The sequence below is a fragment of the Pezoporus occidentalis genome, unplaced genomic scaffold (assembly GCF_034315485.1).
Source record: "Pezoporus occidentalis ecotype Australia unplaced genomic scaffold, CSIRO_AGI_Poc_V1 ctg1163, whole genome shotgun sequence".
NCBI classification, from domain to species: domain Eukaryota; kingdom Metazoa; phylum Chordata; class Aves; order Psittaciformes; family Psittacidae; genus Pezoporus; species Pezoporus occidentalis.
The window spans coordinates 8,374-14,567 of NW_026912955.1; the positions used below are offsets into that span (position 1 = coordinate 8,374).

Genomic DNA, 6,194 nt, shown 5'->3' on the forward strand with positions numbered 1-6,194 from the left:
GGAATAGGTTTATTCTTAAAAACAAAACCAGAAAGAACTGTAATTACCCAAGTAATTTCAATCTTCTATTTTTGAAGGTGTCACTGTTAAATTTAAAACACTGACATACTGCATAGTGAAAAAAAATCTGTTACAAATACAATTAAATATAAAAAACTCCAAAATTAAAAATTGGAGAAATGTTATTCACAGACAAAAAACAACCCAACCCAACCCCCCCAAAAAAGAAAGGGGGGGGGGGGGATAAAGAAAGAAATCTAGGATAAAATTTTGACCCTTCAAAGGAAATTAAAAAAACCCCACCAATACCTTATTGACTTCAGTGAGGGTAGGACATCACCTACTAACGACTCAGTTCTGTCAACACTCTAGGCTGTGCAGTCCATTCATTGGAAATGCTGTCATGAACGAGAGAGGCCTCAGATTAAGAGCTTCATGCTACCTTCCTTTCTGAAATGTTTTTAAGCACCGGATTTGCAACGACAGCCTACAGCAAGTCTTCCAGATGATCCACACCGCCTACCGCTAGACATGTATATACAGTGCTGTCTCAGAGAAACCATATTCTAATAAATATGGCTTCTAATTCTAATAGTGACACACTTTATTTTTAGGCTACAGGTCAAACCTCTCTTTGGCACACACAGACATTTGGTATAGGTCAGACCTAGTAATTTCATTTAGCACATGCTAAATGGATAGCAGACAGTTAAACTTTTTTTGTTCTGAGGCTACTCAGATGTTCTGACTTAAAGCCATCAGCCAAAATACTCACTTTCAATGAAAGTCAAGAAAAACATACTTGAAAAATATTTTACTCGCTCACCGCTCAATCCACAAAAAACTATAAAAGTATCAGAAGTGATTTTTTAATCACTTGTAAGCACTGAGTTGTTAAAACTAATGTCTCTCTTGATACTTGACCAAGCACATCACAAATAATAACCAAGACTGTTAACTTGTCTTAACGGAAGTCTCCAAGGATATAGCGACTGGCTGTAAACAACTGACCCAACAGCTTCTGCTGAAACGTGCGTGAGGACTGCACAATTCACAAAGGTATTCTCTGCCTTATGCCTCCTAAGTCTTATTGAACAAAATACAATTAAACAGACAATGCACCATAAAACAGCAACAGAGGAGCGTTCACATCAGATTTTTCCATCTATCAAAATGGGGTGTAACCATTGCCTATTTAGAATGATTCTTAATCTTACCCACAAGCTCTGCACATTCGCTGTATATCGTATATGGGCAAGAGCATCTAAATCAAATGTTTATGTTACACTGCAAAATCTACTTGATATTTGGGTAGCAAAAGTGAACCAATTTTCATTAGATATGCAGCATCTGTAGAAATTCATTCTTTTTATTTAGGTTTGTAAAAATTATTTACAGAATCTAGTTCTGTATGTGTCAATTATATTTAATTTGAAACATTTTTAATCCATTTGGGGTTCGCTTAACCTCCTGACTAAATATCCATTTTTATAAGAATATAACTTTTTAATACAGAGGAATGTCTTGAGAATTGGTTGTTCAATGTTTTTCCTTTACTGGCAGATGCTAGAGTAGAATTTATTATATAATTAAAAAAAAAACGCTCAACAACCTAGCTTTAATATTTTAGTTTTACCTTTAAAATCTTGTGTTCTTATGTTGCCTTTCCAATCAGTCTTTATCCCCAAAACTCACACATAGGCTTGTTGTCTTAAGACCAGTGAAAGTTCTTCTATTAATTAATTTTTCTAGTGACAAGCAAGCAAGAGTGATGAGTATGTTTCCACCTTTATTACTCATTTTTCACCCCTTTGGGAAGTAAGACGATGATCCCTGATATGGTCATTCTGTGAACCTATTCCCACTGTAAGTTAAAATCTTGTGTCCACTTAAAGATGACTAACACTGAGTGATCTACCATTTTTTATTTTTTCCCAAAGGCTACAGTAGCCTTCCAGCTAACAAATCACACTAGTCAGTCTGAATTTTCTACTCATTAAGTTTAACCTTTTAAGCCTTTTTTTATAGCCGGCTGTATCACATTACCGTTTCCTCATTATCCTACCAATGCCTGCTGTTAACTATATGGCAAGTACTGCAGCACTCCACCTTTTTAAGGAAACAGGGTCTTTCACCTGAAATACCCAAGAAAGGCATTAACCATTTCTACTTCATCTTCTGTTTTGACACTCCGTGATTCCAAAAGAACGCGTAAGTTCCCAACTGCGGTCATACAGTAACTGTCTGGCAGGGACACACCACTTCATATCTCATAAGGAAAAAAATATTAACCATATTTTGAGATATTCATAACCTAGGAACAGATCCAACAGTGGCAAAGAATTATGCTCACAAAAAAAAAAAAAAACAGGCAATAAGAAATTCTAAGCTATGCTGGCTCATCTTCATTCAAAGATTACACACCTGTAATATCCCAGAGTGGCTTACAGCTGCATGGGTCTCACTTGGAAAAGGTATCATATGATCCGGAAAAAAGCTCTGGAACAATAACAATTTGTATCAAAGTTCAAGAAAAATAAATATAAAACTTCCTATCCCTTTTGGATGTAAAATTAAAGTTCTCCATGCCCTGCAAGACACTGCAGGTTCTCTGATCCAGTAATTCACATTTACCTTACTATCATTCCTCAATTTGTGGTATCTGATATATTATTTGCTGAAAACCTTAAAAACTTTGAGAAAACATCACCAGTTTCTGGAATCAAGAGGGTTTCCTACACCAGGACTTGGCTCTTAGTGCTGTTTTTCTAGTAGTAATTTTTATTCCTATTGACCTTTAAGAGTTGCCTGGGGGTTCAACGTGCTGCAAAGTAGGGGCAATATATGCCAACAGTGTTTTCTATTGCTTTCCTGGTTGAGATAAGAACAGATCTGACTGGATTGATAGTCACTCGTCACAATGCTGATTTATTGGCTCTCAAGGTTGTTCCTCTTGATCTCACAGTTTCAGTATATGATATCTTGCATCCATCCGGTACTTGCTGTATTAGTGTTTTTCAAGTGTGGGGCTTGGGCTAAGGTTTTTATCCCATTGTACTTTATGGTAATGACTTGTAATACAATAGAATCATTGATCATGAAACTGATCTGGCTTATGTTCCCAGTGTGGTCACCACCTTTATACTTTGGGAGGTATATGATGGAGGTGCTTAGCAATTACACATCTTTTTTCTCCTTCTCAGGTGCTCAACCTGTGAAGGAGACATCCTTTTACCCTCCCAGTCGTCCCCCCAGACCATTTACATTTGAGAGTTTTGAATTTTTTGAATGGCATTTTAATGCTGTTGAGACTTGTTTGCTGATGGTGATGGGAATCACCATGCTAACACGCATACAGAGTGTGTTTTACCCACTACTGATTTCAAGAGTTAAGCAGATTCAGGTTTGGGTCTTGTCTGGGGTCAAACGACGATGTAGGAGGACCGAGAGATTTTCCCTGAGGCTGGACAGCCATGAGTGGCAGGGTGTGTGGGATAGTATGGGCAAGTATCTAGGTCAGTGGGCCCCTCCAGGACTTTGGAATTTCACCACCGAACAACTGCAAAATCCAGAAGAATTAGTAAAACACTTAAATGAGGTGTGTGGTCATTCTGGCCATACCAGAGATGGACAAATCATGGCAACGTGCTGGGGCTTGGCCTATGCTTACAGGGCCTTGTTGAATACTATCCAGCGCCTTCAAAAGGAAAAGAATGTCGACGGATCTGAGGGAAACAACAGTCAGCGCAGCTACTTCAGCTCCAGGCACAGCAGCTTCGCCACCCCCAGTGACAAGTACAGTCGCTACTCAAACTTTGGCTGCAATGAACAGTGCAGCTACCCCAGTGGCAAGTACAGTCGCTACTCAAACTTTGGCTGCAATGAACAGTGCAGCTACCCCAGTGGCAAGTACAGCAGCTGTTCAAACTTCGACTGCAACAGACAGCGCGGTTACCCCAGCTCCAAGCACAGCAGCCACACCACCCCCAGCAACAAGTACAGTCGCTACTCAAACCACAGTGATAATTACTGCAGCCAAACCAGGGAACCAATTCGTACCAATATCGGTTGCCCCTGTACACAAGAGAACAAGCAAAAAAGAGGCAAGAAGGGTGAAGCGAGATGAAGAAACAATGAATTCACCACCCGGTCTAGCATCTGATCAGGAGTCATCATCACATGACGAAGAAGAAGAAGAAGAAGAGGTAACTTCTCGACCTCGGACCTCAACCGAGCTGCGGAATATGCAAAAAGATTTTACCCGTCAACCAGGGGAGCACATCATCACCTGGTTACTCCGATGCTGGGACAATGGGGCCGATGGTCACGAACTAGAAGGTACAGAAGCCAAGCAGCTGGGATCACTTGCTAGAGAAGGGGGAATTGACAAAGTAATTGCAAGAAGGAAAAAGTCCCTCAGCCTTTGGAGGCGGCTCTTGGCAGCTGTGAAAGAAAGGTTTCCATACAAGGACGATGTTATGAGTCATTCGGCCAAGTGGACTACCATAGACAAAGGCATCCAGTCTCTGAGGGAATCAGCCACCGTAGAGATGCTCTATCACATCAAGCCGAATAACGGGGATACACCCATAGATCCAGATGAAGTTGAATGTACACGACCCATGTGGCGAAAACTTACACGGAATGCACCGTCATCATATGCCCATTCATTGGCAAGAGCAACCTGGAATGACATACTACCACTAACAGTGGATGTAATGGTTCATAAACTCCGAGAGTTCGAAGACAATCTCACCCCTTCCATCATCTCAGCTGTGGAAAAACTGTCCCAGTATAGAGGTACCAAGGCCAAGTCATGCCTGACCAACCTGAGTACTTTGAGTAATGTGAGCATTGATGTTTGGATGGACAAGTAGTGGCCAGAATTTACCTCACTGTTAACAAGGTCACCACGATCTTCTGTCGGGTCTTTGAAGCCAAACTTGTGAGCTATGGTTGGAGTACAAGGAATTGAAGATGGGTGGAAACCTGGTTCATTGTACATGGTGCCTGACATTGCTGATGGACAATGGTACCAGCTCCCCTGATGTACCCCCTTGTCGTGTCCCCAAAGTGCTGTTTCCAGATGGTGACTGCCTTGCACCTCATGGGGCTGACCAATGGCATGGGACAGACCTGTCCTTCTGCATGTCCACCCTGTCCTTCTGCAGCTCCAGTGTCATCAACCTCTTCTTCTGTGACATTTCCCCTCTCATCTCACTCTCCACCTCTGACACCAAACTCAGCCACATCATCCTGACCACTGCAACATCTCTCTTTGGTGTGTCCAGCATCCTGGTTATCCTGCTCTCCTACGTGGCCATCATCCCCACCATCCTGAGCATCAATTCAGCCGAGGGCAAGCGCAAAGCCTTCTCCACCTGTACCTCCCACCTCACCACTGTCAGCATCTTCTATGGGGCATGCTTTTTTATGTATTTATTCCCCATCTCAGACAGCTCAAGAGCAGCAGATAAATGGGCTGTGGTGCTCTACACTGTGGTGACTCCCATGCTGAACCCCTTGATCTACAGCCTGAGGAATAAGGAGGTGAAGGAGGCGTTGAGGAGGTTCACAAAAATATAATGATCTTGAATGGTGCAAGCTTAGGTGTAAGCGGCGAGGAGAAGCAGACAGGCCAACCCAATATGGGTGATAAGCAACTTCCAGTTTATTTGTGACGCAGTTCACACATATATAGGAGTGGTAGTATTCAGCCACTCCTTCTTGGCATAACAGTATTGGTTAGCCCCCACAGCTTCCTCCACATTCTCCTCCCAGGTCCGGTCTCCGGCCACCTGTGGGGGCCACCCCCTGCCTTGCTTGCACAGTCCTCCAGAACTCTATGGTTCTGCTCTTAAAGTCATTCTGCAACAATTCCCCCTTTTTCTTTGTGCAAGCAAGGCATTATGGGTTATTCTGTTCACCTGTTTTATCACACAACTATAAGCAAGTCTAATAGCTACGATGATTAACCTAACAATGATACGTAAGTGCAATGCTTCAAACAACAGTGTTTGACTCAACCTGTAATGCCCGGTGAAGACAACCATCTAGTTATCATTTACTATTGCTGGGTAAGCTGAGCCAGGGTTCTCAGCTGTGCATGCATCGAATTAGCATAATCAGAGAGACTCATACAACACCTTCCATCAAACTCTTCACATCCATGTCCCTGTTCCAACAACAAAAGG

General features: G+C 42.1%; 1 pseudogene; it reads left to right on the plus strand.

The window, feature by feature from the left end:
- The first annotated feature begins 5,029 nt into the window (after positions 1 to 5,029).
- LOC134174689 (olfactory receptor-like protein COR1) lies at positions 5,030 to 5,586 on the plus strand (annotated as a pseudogene).
- Positions 5,587 to 6,194: the final 608 nt, after the last annotated feature.